The sequence below is a fragment of the Ictidomys tridecemlineatus genome, chromosome 1, assembly GCF_052094955.1.
Source record: "Ictidomys tridecemlineatus isolate mIctTri1 chromosome 1, mIctTri1.hap1, whole genome shotgun sequence".
NCBI lineage: Eukaryota > Metazoa > Chordata > Mammalia > Rodentia > Sciuridae > Ictidomys > Ictidomys tridecemlineatus.
This window is the reverse complement of record NC_135477.1, coordinates 195,247,096-195,262,261: the sequence shown is the minus strand read 5'-3', so window position 1 is coordinate 195,262,261 and position 15,166 is coordinate 195,247,096.

Sequence of the window (15,166 nt, the reverse complement as noted above, 5' to 3'; positions counted from 1 at the left end):
ATACACCTCCTCCCTGCAGGTAGCTAAGGGTCAGGTTCTGTGCCAGTCTCAGTAAAAGCACCACTTTTCTGCCCTGCAGAGCTTAAATCTTACTGAAGGAAAAAATAAACAAAAGCCTGGGTGTAATATTTCACTTGATAATAAGACCAAAAAAAAAAAGACAGTAAATGCATAAAGGAGTAACTTGAGATGGAAAAAGGGTGTTTCAGCAAGCTGTCTATTAGGACAGGAATGAACACAGACTCCAGTGACATTAGCATCAATCCACGTGGCTGGCTGGGAAAGGGGGTCACCCAGGCACAAGAAAGAGACCTTGAAAAGAAAGAGGCAGTGACGCTCTAAATGGGTGGATAGAGCAGCAAAGATCCCCCATCTGGCCTCAGAAAAAGTCAGCAGATGAAATCAAGGAAGGAGGTAAGGGAGAACTCGGGATGTTCAGATGAGTTAGGAAGCCCTTAGAGTGTATTTGGAAGAGTGACAGACAGGTTGTGACACATGCTGTTAAAAGATCACTCCACCTGCTATAAGAAAGCCAGATTGCAGAGTAACAAGAATGGGAGCTGGGGACCAGTGAGGAGGCAGTCTCCTAAGTGTCTTTCTCTGTGGGATCACGGCTGGTACACCTTGTCAGACAACAAAGAGAATTAGTTATATTTCATTTACCAAAGTGATTCCAGGCAGATCATTGTCATGTTAACTTTATGTAGGCGTTATTTCGTTGCGAAACAACATTTACAAAATTACACAGAAATTCAAGGCAAAAATAGAATAAGTCAGCAAAAGTAAAATCGCCAAATCAAATATATGTGTTGGTTCATTTCCTAACCATTTCAATGTAAATATCTATGTCTAATATTTTATTTGCAGTCATATTATAGATCAAATCATATAACCTATACTTTTGTACATTTCACCATGAAAATTTTCCTATTTTGTTGTTTTATTCCTCTTCTCTATATATTTTGCTCTTTCATTTTATTCCTTTACTTCCCCATAACTAACCTAAATAGGCTTTCATGAACATTCTCATTCCTTTCTTGACATGCACAAATGCTTTTTCAAAGAATGTAGTCTCAAAAATAGTGTTTTGTCTCATCAAAATATATTGTGTTACTATAACTTCATATTCTACTTGCACCATTTCTAGGTTTAAATTAACAAAAATCTTGCTTTAAGAACAAAAAAGTGTGCCCAAACTATTTTGAGGATAAACAAAACTGTTTAGTCACATTAATAAAGGCCAATCTGTTTAAATATGGGATTTCTATGGGGCGCATTCGCTGTCTGGGTCATGAACTCTCTTCCTCTTTCTTCCCCCAAAGTCTTCCTGCAGCTCTTCTGAAAGGGAAATAATGTGTTTGTAAATACATTTGTTATTTAAAATGCATTCCAAGAATGGTTTTAGTGAAGCTTATTACTAGAATTGCATTTGCATTACTAAGTAATAAGTACTTACTCCAAGTACTGTGTGTGCATGGCCATCTGGTTTAATAACACATCCAGGGTTGAGACAGCTCCCCAGGGCCCCAGACCTCACTGAGATCCCCCAGAGGGTACCACTAAATCAGCAGACCCGCAATTTGGAAACACACCACTAATCTGTTCATTGGCCCTGAAAACAGCTTCCTCCCTTTGGAAGTCATGAAAATGGATTATTAAAATTGTAGGCAGCAGCATATTTTCCTTAGCCCTTTGCCCCAAAATTCAACATTTGGGAGAAAACTCTGGTGCTTTGATATTTTGAACATTTTATTTTCTTAACTATCTTCTGACTTCATTTTTTTTTTTTGGACAAAGGGAAAACGTGCTGGTGGGAATAAAAGCTTCTTAGAATTTTCCACAAGGTAATTATTGGGTGCAGTGGAAGGAGCTAATCCATTTTAGTGGTATTCAGTTAGGAAAGGTATCAATTATTATTTGCAAAAAAAATGATTCAGTTGAATAAGTCTCTTACACAAATGCACTCTTCCTTTGAAGTATTTCATAAATATAATCTATAGGATTTATATTCTCTATTTCTTTGGAGTGAACTACAAAACTACCCTCTATATAAAGTTCCAAACTAAGTTTATAAATGTGCATATGAATAAATGTGCAAATGTATATGTATATATGTACATATATATGATCTGATTCTGTACATTTACACTTATTTTTTTAAGAACTCACCAGAATAAATACTTTGTGTCCTAATATGATTTACCTTGATATTCATGTTTAATATTCTCTAGAATATCATCATCAAGTATTTGAAAAAATTCCTCTACACTAAACATTTTTTATTTCATTATCCTATTCCTGAAAATTTGTTACTTTCATTCCATTTCTTCTGAAGGAAAAAAAAATCAATGTGCAAATATACAATGTCAGTCAGTCTCCCTCTGAGATCTTTTATAGAGACTTTACTTTTTGCTTCAAGTGCATGATTAAGTGAGTGCCCTCTGTCCGTAGTATATATAATACAGTAAAAGCCTTGAATTCAATACTTTAATCATCAGTGCTTAAAGGAAACAGCCCATTCTGAGTTCTCTAGATACGTTATCAGCTGTACCTTTAAAAAAAGACTTTCTATTTTAGAAACAGAATTTCATCAAAGAATTATCATGAACATAAGATCTAAGTGAGAGAAGCTCTTACCCAGCAGAACCTGAATAAATTAATTCCCTAATCATAAAGATCATTGATTTTCTGCACATTTGACTTACATATTTAACCAGAAACAAAGAATCAATTTACAGTCAAACAAATGTCTCCATAAATCTTCCAAATTTAAACTTCTAGCCCATTTATATCATAGAATAACCAAGCTCAATAACTCCTGATTTTTCAACTTTAAACAATGCTTAAAAGAATTCTAAATAAGTATCTGAATGTTCACCATGTCACACTGACCAGCAAGAAAAGGTTAGTATGTTAGATCATTTGTAATGTCTTGTTGCTTATAATTTTAAAGTATACTTAATTATAAAGTCAGTATCCTCAGGAAAATCTTCCATATTTAAGTAGCCTGTTTAGGGATTTAACTAATTTTTTAATACTTTTTTAAATAGAAATTTTAGTTTTTGACAATGTAGCAAAAACCATTTTTTTAGAAGAGTATTTTTGAGGGCCAAGTAAACATTTTTTCCCCTAACGTTCATGTAATTTGGACTTTACTAAGGTAATCAGGAGCCTACTTATTATTGTTCTGTGGCAGGATTAGAAACAAAAACAGAAACTGAAGACAAGACTTCCCTCTACGAAATCAGTTAAGCAACAAAATTATCACTTCCCAGTGGGCTCTCATTGAAGGACAAGTGTGTTCACTTTTAAATTGAGTAGCAGAAGCACTTCATTTTCAAAGTTACGTTTCCTATATGAGACAACAGGCATGCAAAAGCCCCACGAGGAAGACATTCTTGATATTTCTTATCATAGGAAACTTCACCCCATAAACTAATATGCCTCTTTCACTGATATAATTAATTTAGGTAAACATTCTCAGTAGCTTGCTCTCTTCTTAATTATGTCAGATTAAATAAAAACCTTCTATGATTTGAATAATTGACACCCTCCCCTCCCCAAGATCCATGTATGAAAGATGTGGTCCTCTGCCAATGGCCGATTGGGAGGTAGTAGAACCTTTAAGAAGTGGAGCCTAGTGGGAGGTTTTAGGTCATCATGGCTTGCCCTTGAAGGGGATAATGAGATGCCTGAATCTTCCTCTTTATCACACTTAGTCATGAGACAAATGAACATCTTTTGCTACACACTTTAGTCAGGAAGTATTGTTCCACCACAGGCCCAAAGCAACAGGTCAGTTATTGAAACTTCCACAACTGTGAGCCAAATAAACATTTCCTTTTTTAAGTTTATTTGGGCTGGGGATTTTGACTCAAGTGGTAGCGCGCTTGCCTGGCATGTGTGCGGCCTGGGTTCAATCCTCAGCAACACATACAAAGATGTTGTGTCCACCGATAACTAAAAAATAAATAAAACTAACTCTCTCTCTCTCTCTCTCTCTCTCTCTCTCTCTCTCTGTCTCTGTCTCTCTCAAAAAAATAAAGTTTGTTTACCTCATGTGTTTGTTATAGTAACAGAAAACTAACACAGCTAAAAATATTTTGTATCTTAATTTTTAAATATTCTTTAATCAATAAAAGAATATTATAAGCTGAATAATCTGCCTTCTCTCCCCCCACCCAGATTCTTAAAGTGATGGTTTTGGAGGTGAGGCTTTTAGGAGATAGATTATAAAGAAGGAGCTCTCATAAATGAGATGAGTGCCCTTATAAAAGAGACCCAACAGAGATACCATTTTCCTTCTTCTATGTAAGGACATCAGTGAAACAGGAAGTAGTAGACCCTGGGCAAACACTGATTCTGCCAGATCCTTGATCTCAGTCTTCATAGCCTCCAGAAGCATGAGAAATAAATTTCTGTTGCTTGTAAGTTACCCCAGTCCCTGATATTTTTGTTATAACAAATCAAACAGACTAAGACAAACCAGCTATTATGAAGAATAAAATATAATGATTATTGCCATTATATATCACAAGAATATATAATGGATATATAAAATGTAAGGGTTTTGTATATTATATATTCTATAATGCATACAGAATATAAAAGTGTTTTGCCTTTATATTCTTAGTTCCCCTGAAACATCTGCAAAATAATCATACTATCATAATCTTCAGACATCAAATTTGCTAAACTCTTGGTATTTAGTCGTGCTTACATGAAAACTGTTAGTTACAACATCTAACATTCTTGGTATACTCCATGTTATTCCGAATAAATGACAGAAGTTTAGTCAAAGATATTAATATCCTTTACAGTCCTTTATATTTCTTTTTACATTTTCAATAATTTTTCTAAAAATTTAAATACAGGGATAGAGATGTAGCTCAGTGGTGGAACATTTGATAGAATATCTAAGATCTTGAGTTCAATTCCCAGAACTACAAAACAAACAAAAAATCTAAATGCATGTTTTAATGTACCTTCATAGGTCTGAAATTAGAGATTGTGGCAGTTCAATTTGCAATTACTTGTATTTGTTCACATTGCAATTTTCGTCATTATTTATTGTGAATGTAAGCAAAGGGATATGCGTGTGATGCACCTATTTCTCCACCAGGAGCAGTGTGGAAATGAGGTGGGCCCTAAGAGTTAGCACAGAATTTTTAAAGAGCGCTGGGTATGCTCAATTATACCAGTTAAAGCTCTATAACCTTAATCAAGTTACTAAAGTTGTGAATTTTCTCATTTTCAAATGCATGTTATAGTGGTGTCTAGATCATTCATGCTATGGGGCAGCATCATATTCCCACAAAATTCCTATGTTGAAGCTCTAGGCTACAGGGAGACTAGGCCTATGGGAGGTAGCTAAGGTTACTTGGTGTTATAAGAGTAGAGCCATCCGGATGGGATTAGTGTACTGAAGCCCCATTATACCTCTGCCATTTGTACATGTCAAGGAAGAGAGACTTCACCACTACCCACCATGCTAGCTGCCTGATCTCAGTCTTTAAGCTTCCAGAATTTTAACAAACTTAGTTGTTTCAGCACCCTGACTATGATATTTTGTTATGACAGCCTGAGCTCATACAACAGAATCGTTTGTGTGTGTATGTGTGTACACATAACTACATTCTATCTATGTAACTGTGTTAGACATCTTTTCATCCATGTGACCAAAATAGATGACAAGAACAGCTTAGAGAATGAAAAGTTAATTGGGGGCTCATGGTTTCAGAGGTTCTTTCCATGGTCAGTCAGCTCCATTGTTCTGGGCCCAAGGCAGAATGTTATGGTAGAAGATCATGGAGAAGGAAGACTACTCAGCTTAGGGTGAAAAGAAAGCAGAAAAAGAGCACAAGGAATCAGGGACAAAATATGTAAACCCAAGGAAGACCCCCAGTGACACACTTCCTCCAGTTCTGCCCCAACTGCTTATAGTTACTACCCAGTAATCTATTCAGATTATCAGTTCATAAAATGGATTGATCCACTTACTAAGTTATTGCTCTATTAATTTAATAATTTTACTTTCTGCATTAATACAGGAAATCTTAGCAGGATACCTTATAGCCAAACCATAACCATACTCATCTATTTTATGTAACTATATTTGTATGTATTACACAGATGTATTATACATGAAGGCTTTATATCACATAGTATCAACTATATGTTATATAAAACCAAGGATATACTTCATATATAGTATATGTATGTGTGTATGTATGTATAAATAGCATATGTACAAGTACATGTATATTTTTTACCACAAAAATGAGTCAGTTAGTGTAAAATGCTTAGAACATCGTTGCAAAAATATACTTTTTTTAAAATTTACTTTTTAGTAGTACTTGGACACAATACCTTTATTTTTTATTTTTCATTTTTTCATTTTTTATTTTTTTTAATTTAATTTTTTTTATTGGTTGTTCAAAACCTTACAGAGCTCTTGACATATCATATTTCAAACATTAGTTTCAAGTGAGTTATGAACTCCCATTTTTACCCCAAATACAGATTGCAGAATCACATTCACATTTTTACATAATGCCATACTAGTAAATGTTGTATTCAGCTACCTTTCCTATCCTCTACTATCCCCCTCCCCCCGCATCTTCTCTTTCTATCCCATCTACTGTAATTCATTTCTCTCCTTGTTTTTTCTTCCAATTCCCCTCACAACCTCTTTTATGAAGTTTTTTATAACAATGAGGGTCTCTTTCCATTTCCATGCAATTCCCCTTTCCTCTCTCTTTCCCTCCCATCTCGTGTCTCTGTTTAATGGCAATCTTTTCTTCCTGCTCTTCCTCCCTGCTCTATTCTTAGTTGCTCTCATTATATCAAAGAAAACATTTGGAATTTGTTTTTTAGGGATTGGCTAGCTTCACTAAGCATAATCTGCTCTAGTGCCATCCATTTCCCTGCAAATTCCGTGATTTTGTCATTTTTTAGTGCTGCGTAATACTCCATGGTGTATAAATGCCACATTTTTTTAATCAATTCATCCATTGAAGGGCATCTGGGTTGGTTCCACAGTCTAGCTATTGTGAATTGTGCTGCTGTGAACATCGATGTGGCAGTATCCCTGTAGTATGCTCTTTTAAGGTCTTCAGGGAATAGTCTGAGAAGGGCAATAACTGGGTCAAATTGTGGTTCCATTTCCAGCTTTCCCAGGAATCTCCATACTGCTTTCCAAATTGGCCGAACCAATTTGCAGTCCCACCAGAAATGTACAAGAGTACCCTTTTCCTCACATCCTCTCCAGCACTTGTTGTTGTTTGACTTCATAATGGCTGTCAATCTTACTGGAGTAAGATGGTATCTTAGGGTAGTTTTGATTTGCATTTCTCTGACTGCCAGAGATGGTGAGCATTTTTTCATGTATTTGTTGATTGATTGTATGTCCTCCTCTGAGAAGTGTCTGTTCAGGTTCTTGGCCCATTTGTTGATTGGGTTATTTGTTATCTTATTGTCTAATTTTTTGAGTTCTTTGTATACTCTGGATATTAAGGCTCTATCTGAAGTGTGTGGAGTAAAAATTTGTTCCCATGATGTAGGCTCCCGATTTACTTCTCTTATTGTTTCTCTTGCTGTGAAAAAACTTTTTAGTTTAAGTAAGTCCCATTTGTTGATTCTTTCTATTAACTCTTGCGCTATGGGTATCCTGTTAAGGAATTTGGGGCCTAACCCCACAATATGTAGATCGTAGCCAACTTTTTCTTCTATCATACGCAGAGTCTCTGATTTGATATCAAGGTCCTTGATCCATTTTGAGCTAACTTTTGTGCATGATGAGAGGAGGGGATTCAGTTTCATTTTGTTGCATATGGATTTCCAGTTTTCCAAACACCATTTGTTGAAGATGCTATCCTTCCTCCATTGCATGCTTTTAGCCCCTTTATCAAATATAAGATAGTTGTAACTTTGTGGATTAGTCTCTGTATCCTCTATTCTGTACCATTGGTCCACCTGCCTGTTTTGGTACCAGTACCATGCTGTTTTTGTTACTATTTCTCTGTAGTATAGTTTGAAATCTGGTATTGCTATACCACCTGATTCACACTTCCTGCTTAGAATTGCTTTTGCTATTTTGGGTCTTTTATTTTTCCATAAGAATCATGATTGCTTTATCTATTTCTACAAGAAATGCCATTGGGATTTTGATTGGCATTGCATTAAACCTATAGAGGAATTTTGGTAATATCGCCATTTGGATGATGTTAGTTCTGCCTATCCATGAACAGGGTATATCTTTCCATCTTCTAAGATCTTCTTCTACTTCTCTTTTTAGGGTTCTGTAGTTTTCATTGTATAAATCTTTCACCTCTTTTGTTAGGTTGATTCCCAAGTATTTTTTTTTTTTTGAGGATATTGTGAATGGAGTGTTTTTCCTCATTTCCATTTCAGAAGTTTTGTCGCTGATATACAGAAATGCCTTTGATTTATGCGTGTTGATTTTATATCCTGCCACTTTGCTGAATTCATTTATTAGTTCTAGTAGTTTTTTTGTAGACCTTTTGGGTATTCTAGGTATATAATCATGTCATCTGCAAATAGTGATAATTTAAGTTCTTCTTTTCCAATTTTTATGCCTTTAATTTCTTTCGTTTGTCTAATTGCTCTGGCCAGTGTTTCGAGAACTATATTGAATAGAAGTGATGATATAGGGCATCCCTGTCTTGTTCCAGATTTCAGAGGGAATGCCTTCAATTTTTCTCCATTCAGTATGATGCTAGCCTGGGGCTTAGCATAGATAGCTTTTACAATATCAAGGTAAGTTCCTGTTATCCCTAGTTTTTCTAATGTTTTGAACATAAAGGGATGCTGTACTTCGTTGAATGCTTTTTCTGCATCTATGGAGATGATCATATGGTTCTTATCTTTAAGTCTATTGATATGGTGAATAACATTTATTGATTTCCGTATATTGAACCATCCCTGCATCCCAGGGATAAATCCTACTTGATCGTGGTGCACAATTTTTTTGATGTGTCTTTGTATCCGATTCACCAGAATTTTATTGAGGATTTTTGCATCTAGGTTCATCAGAGATATTGGTCTGTAGTTTCTTTCTTTGATGTGTCTTTGGTTTCGGGATCAATGTGATATTGGCCTCATAGAATGAATTTGGAAGAACTCCCTCTTTTTCTATTTCCTGGAATAACTTGAAAAGTATTGGTATTAATTCTTCTTTAAAGGTTTTGTAAAACTCCACTGTATACCCATCCTGTCCTGGGCTTTTCTTGGTTGGTAGTCTTTTGATTGCTCCCTCAATTTCATCCATTGATAATGGTCTGTTCAAATCGTGTGTGTCCTCCTGACTCAGTCTGGGCAAATCATATGTCTTAAGAAATTTATCGATGTCTTCACTATCTTCTATTTTATTGGAATATAGGTTTTCAAAATAATTTCTAATTGTCTTCTGTATTTCTGTAGCATCTGTTGTGATATTGCCTTTTTCATCCCTTATGTTTGTAATTTGAGTTCTCTCTCTTCTCTTCGTTAGCATGGCTAAGGGTCTGTCACTCTTGTTTATTTTTTCAAAGAACCAACTTTTAGTTTTGTTAATTTTTTCAATAGTTTCTTTTGTTTCAATTTCATTGATTTCTGCTCTGATTTTAATTATTTCTTGCTTTCTGCTGCATTTGCTGTTTTTTTGCTCTTCCTTTTCTAGGGCTTTGAGATGAAGTGTGAGCTCATTTATTTGTTGGTTTTTCCTTTTTCTGAGGAATGACCTCCAGGCGATGAATTTCCCTCTTAAAACTGCTTTCATTGTGTCCCATAGATTCTGATAGGTTGTGTCTGAATTTTCATTTATCTCTAAGAATTTTTTGATTTCCTCCTTTATGTCTTCTGTAAGCCCTTGATCATTCAGTAACATATTGTTCATTTTCCATGTGATATTGAATTTTCCCTTCCTTCTTTTATCATTAATTTCCAGTTTCAACTCATTGTGATCAGATAAAATGCATGGTATAATCTCCACCCCCTTATATTTTTTGAGGGTTTTCCTATGGTATAATATGTGGTCTATTTTTGAGAAGGATCCATGTGCTGCTGAGAAAAAAGTATATCCATTCGATGATGGTTGGTATATTCTATATATGTCAGTTAAGTCTAGGTAATTGATTGTGATATTGAGTTCTATAGTTTCTTTATTCAACTTTTGCTTGGAGGATCTGTCCAATGGTGAGAGAGGTGTGCTGAAGTCACCAATAATTATTGTGTTGTGGTCTATTTGATTATTGAACTTGAGGAGAATTTGTTTTATGAATTTCGAAGCACCATTATTTGGTGCATAAATATTGATAATTGTTATATCTTGTTGTTTAATGGTTCCTTTTAACAGTATATAATGTCCTTCCTTATCCCTTTGGATTAATTTAGTCTTGAAGTCGATTTTATTCGATATGAGGATGGCCACCCCTGCTTGCTTGCGCGAACCTTGTGCATGGTATATTTTTTCCCAACCTTTCACCTTCAGCCTGTGTATGTCTTTTCCAGTCAGGTGTTTCTCCTGGAGGCAGCATATTGTTGGATTTGTTTTTTTAATCCATGTTACCAGCCTATGTCACTTTATTGGAGTGTTTAAACCATTAATGTTTAGAGTTACTATTGATATATGGTTTGTACTTCCAGCCATGTTTGATTATTTCTCTCTCTTTTTTTTTTAATTTTGTTTGTTTCTCCATGATTAACTTTCCCCCCTCCATCTGTCTTTACTGAGGTACTTCCCACTGTTGGCTTTGGTTATTGTTTTTCATTTCTTCCTCATGAAGTGGTTTACTCAAGATGTGTTGCAATGCTGGTTTTCTGGCTGCAAATTCTTTTAGTTTTTGTTTATCGTGAAAGATTTTTATTTCATTGTCGTATCTGAAGCTTAATTTTGCTGGGTACAGAATTCTTGGTTGGCGTCCATTGTCTTTCAGTGTTTGAAACACGTTGTTCCAAGATCTTCTCGCTTTCAGCGTCTGAGTTGAAAAGTTCGTTGTTAACCGTATTGGTTTACCCCTGAATGTAATCTTTCTCTTTTCTCTTGTAGATTTTAATATTTTCTCTTTTTTCTGTATATTGGATATCTTCATAACAATGTGTCTTGGCGTTGGTCTACTGTGATTTTGTATGCTCGGTGTCCTATATGCATCTACAATTTGTATATCTGTTTCCTTTTTTATTTCTGGAAAGTTTTCTGTAATTATTTCATCTAGTAGATTACTCATACCCCTGGTTTGAGTCTCTATCCCTTCCTCTAGTCCAATGACTCTTAAGTTTGTTTTTTTTATATTATCACATATCTCTTGTATGTTTCTCTCGTGATTTTTAACCAGCCTATCTGAGTAGGCTAGACTCTTTTCAAGATGATATATTTTGTCTTCATTATCTGACGTTCTGGCTTCTACTTGTCCACTCTATTAATGATACTCTCATTTGAGTTTTTAATTTGGTTTATAATTTCCTTCATTTCTAGGATCATTTCTAGGATTCTTTTTTATAATCTCTATCTCCTAATAAAGATGCTTAACTTCTTCTTTTATCTGTTTATGTAATTCATTCTCAATGTGCTTATTCGCTGCTTGAAATTGCTTTCTCATATCCTCTTTAAGGTTCCGTTCCATCTGTCTAAGGTGTTCCATGAGTTCTTTTTATGACCATTTTTCTGTTGACTCTATATCCTCCTGAATATTTAGGCTGCCCTTCATTGTTTGCACTCCTTTTCTTCCTTGCTTTTTCATGATGTTCATATTGCTTCTTGTTCTGTTTGACTGCTGAGTTACTGTTTACTCCTATAAATTTATTTGATGCTTGGGAGGATAGGTATTAGAAGGGAAGGGAAGAAGTCACTAAAGAGAATGAGAGTAAGCAGGTAGTATTCAAGGAAGGGGGAATAAGAAAATTAAAAAGAAATGTAAAGACAGAAGAAAACAAGGAAAGAAAAAATAGAAAATTAAAAAGAATTTAAAGAAAAAAAATAATAGAAATGAAAAATGAAATTAAAAATAGAATAAAATAAAATATAATGGATTTAAAAAACATTTAAAAATACAGCAAAAAAAAATTATAAATGCAGTCCTAGAGTTCGATTGACTGCTCTTCCAGTAGTTGGAGCTATACCCACCGGGCCAAGTTTCTTCTCTCAGTAGGCGGGAGTCAATTACTATGCAGCAGTTCTTCTTTCCGGACTGGGCGGGTCTCTACTCCTGCTGTTCACCGTGTGGGCGGGGCCATTTGCAGAGCTGGTCAGGGGTCGTTTGCAGCACCGGGCTGGCAGGTGGGGGGGTGGTCCTTTGCAGCTGCGAACCGCCAGAGGAGGTTCACAGAGTCGGGCCGTCGGGGGCCGGGTAGGCAGGCCCGCTCCCACACTCACTGCAAGGGGGTAGGCATCGGCCGCTTGGTGGCGGCAGGTGGCGATTCACAGAGCTGGATGGGCAGAAGCCCGGGCAGGCAGCGCCTATCCCCTGGTTTGCTGCAACATGTGGGCAGCAGACGTTTGGCTGCAGCTGATGGCCACTCACAGAGCTGGGCTGGCATGGGCCCAGGAAGGCAGCGCCTGCTCCTACGCTCGCTGCACCGTGTGGGCCGTGGCCGTCTGGCGGCAGCCAGCGGCGGTTCACAGAGCTGGCCGGCGTGGGTCAAGGCAGGCAGTGCCCGCTCCCAAACTTTCTGCACTGCGTGGGCTGTGGCTGTCTGGCGGCGGCCAGCGGCGGTTGACAGAGCCGGCCGGTGTGGGCCCAGGCAGGCACCGCCCGTTCCTAAGTTTGCTGCACCGTGTGGGCCGCGGCCATCTGGCGGCGACCAGCCACGGTTCACAGAGCCGGGCAAGTGTGGGTCCAGGCAGGCACCGCCCGTTCCTAAGTTTGCTGCTACGTGTGAGCAGTGGCCAGCGGCAATTCACAGAATCGGGCCGGCAGGGCCCAGGTGGTCAGTTTCTGCTCCTACGTTCACTGCAACGTGTGAGCAGCGGTCACTTGGCGGGGGCCGGCAGTGGTTCCCAGAGCCCGGCCGGCTGCGGCCCAGGCAGGCAGCGCCCGCTCCTATGTTCACTGCAACATGTGGGCAGCCGCCATTTGGCGGTGGCCGGCAGGACTGTGCCCCTGCTCTGCGTTGCTGAGATTCAGTAGTCTGTGACAAGCTGACACCTCCAATTAAACTTAGTAGTTCCAGGCCGGTCTCCTTTCAGTGGAATTTTGCTTGAAGTTTCTCAGCAGGAAGCATGTGGGTGTGTTAATTAGTCTCTCTGATCCCCTTTCCACGGAGGCATTGAATGTGCTGCCTCTTTGCCGGCCGCCATTTTCCAACCCCCTCACCTTTATTTTATTTATTTATTTTTATGCGGTGCTGAGGATCTAACCCAGGGCCTTGCACATGTTAGGCAAGTATTCTACCACTGAGCCACAACCCCAGCCCAAGCACAAATATACTTTAACAATTATTTGGTATGTAAATGTAAATACAAAAATCTCCAGTCATCAAGATTCAACTGAATTTTCTTCTTACAGTTGTTAGTAACCAGCAACTAAGAGAGCTAAGGGTTTTCTAAGGCTTCCAAAGTGGCTAATCTTATGTAAGACAATTAAATGTAAGCTACATGTTTAACTTGCATCATGTTTAAGGAGGAGTATTCAAGGTGCAATTTTAGAGTTAAAATATTTAAAAGCAAACAAACTATATTTTCATTGGTCTCATATTCCCATTAAACTCATGTTAATCCTTATACAAGGGCAAAAATCTTTATTTGGTATTTATGTGGTGTGTGTGTGTGTGTGTGTGTGTGTGCGCGTGCGCACGTGCCTAACATGCACTAAAAACAGAACCCCAAAAAACAGTGGAGAAAAATTGTTGTTTGGTTATTAAGACATTTTCAGTCTCTAGAACCAAGACTGTTTCCTATGGGCTACTTCCATGGAAATCTGCAAAGCATCTGCCCTAGGTGTTAATGGAAATTGCATTGGTAGTTTTTAATCGAGTTTGTGAAGAGCGTTTTAAAGGAAAAAATATTTTAAATAGTACTTAATGCTAATGAGTATATCCAGAAATGAATTACTGTTTATTTTTCAAACTATTCATTGTCTATAGTTAATAATATACTCTTTTCATGAAATTCCTTTAAATTTTTTTTTACTAAAAAGAGGTTTGTTTTGCTGTTTTGGAAATGAACTTTCCTTTGAGATGTCTTTTTATGTTCCTATGTCTATACTCCAGTTCTTTGTCAAAAGGCTTTCAAAATACTCTTTAGACTTTAGTTCCCATCTCCTTCAATCTGAGACACAATATGAGCTAGTAATAAGAGGAAATATATTTGCATTTAGATACACTAATTAAAATTCCAGCTCTTCTATTTTGTAGACAAATGAGTTGGGGAACATTACTCAACTTTTCTGAATCGGTTCAACATATTATTTACCCCATCTTTCCTTCAGTGACATCTTCTCACTGGTTACAAACAGAATACCACTTGTTCTTTCAATCATTCAGTTCCATTACTACTTTACCTGTCCCTTACAATGCATTTATCTTCCATATGCACCAAACTAAGAATAGCTTTCCCTTGCACTCTTTAACTCTATTCTATAAAGCTTTTGTCCTTGCAATCTTCTTTACCTGCTATGAAAACATTTTTTTAAATTAAGAAGCTCAATATCTATCTATCTATCTATCTATCTATCTATCTATCTATCTAATTGTTTTACATCCTGCCTCTCATAAAAACTTCACGAATCTCAAGTGCCTGGCTGATTTCACAGAGCTCTTTCTTAATCTGATTCATACATTGGTTAGCACTTTTATATAGTGCCAAATTTAAGTTACCTTCACTTCAGCAAGACTCTTTTTATTCTCAAGTGACAACACAAATATTGGGAAGTAGAATAAGACATCTATTCCCCATTCATGTCTCTCAAATCACATAGCAGTATTTTCTCCAAAGAAGAATGGTCTCTGAAGAGTAAGTTGTTCAATTCATTCTATGTGGTGGACATTACTACTGTCCTGCTGCTACCTGGTTTCCATTTATTCAGGGACATGTGGTAGGACTCTACTATCCCACCCTACTATAGTTACACATGGCCATATGATATCCTTTGACCAATAAAGTGTGGCTTTCAATAGAATCATTAATTTGCTGGTGTACTCAGCCCTTTATCTCTTTCCCTGACTTGCACTC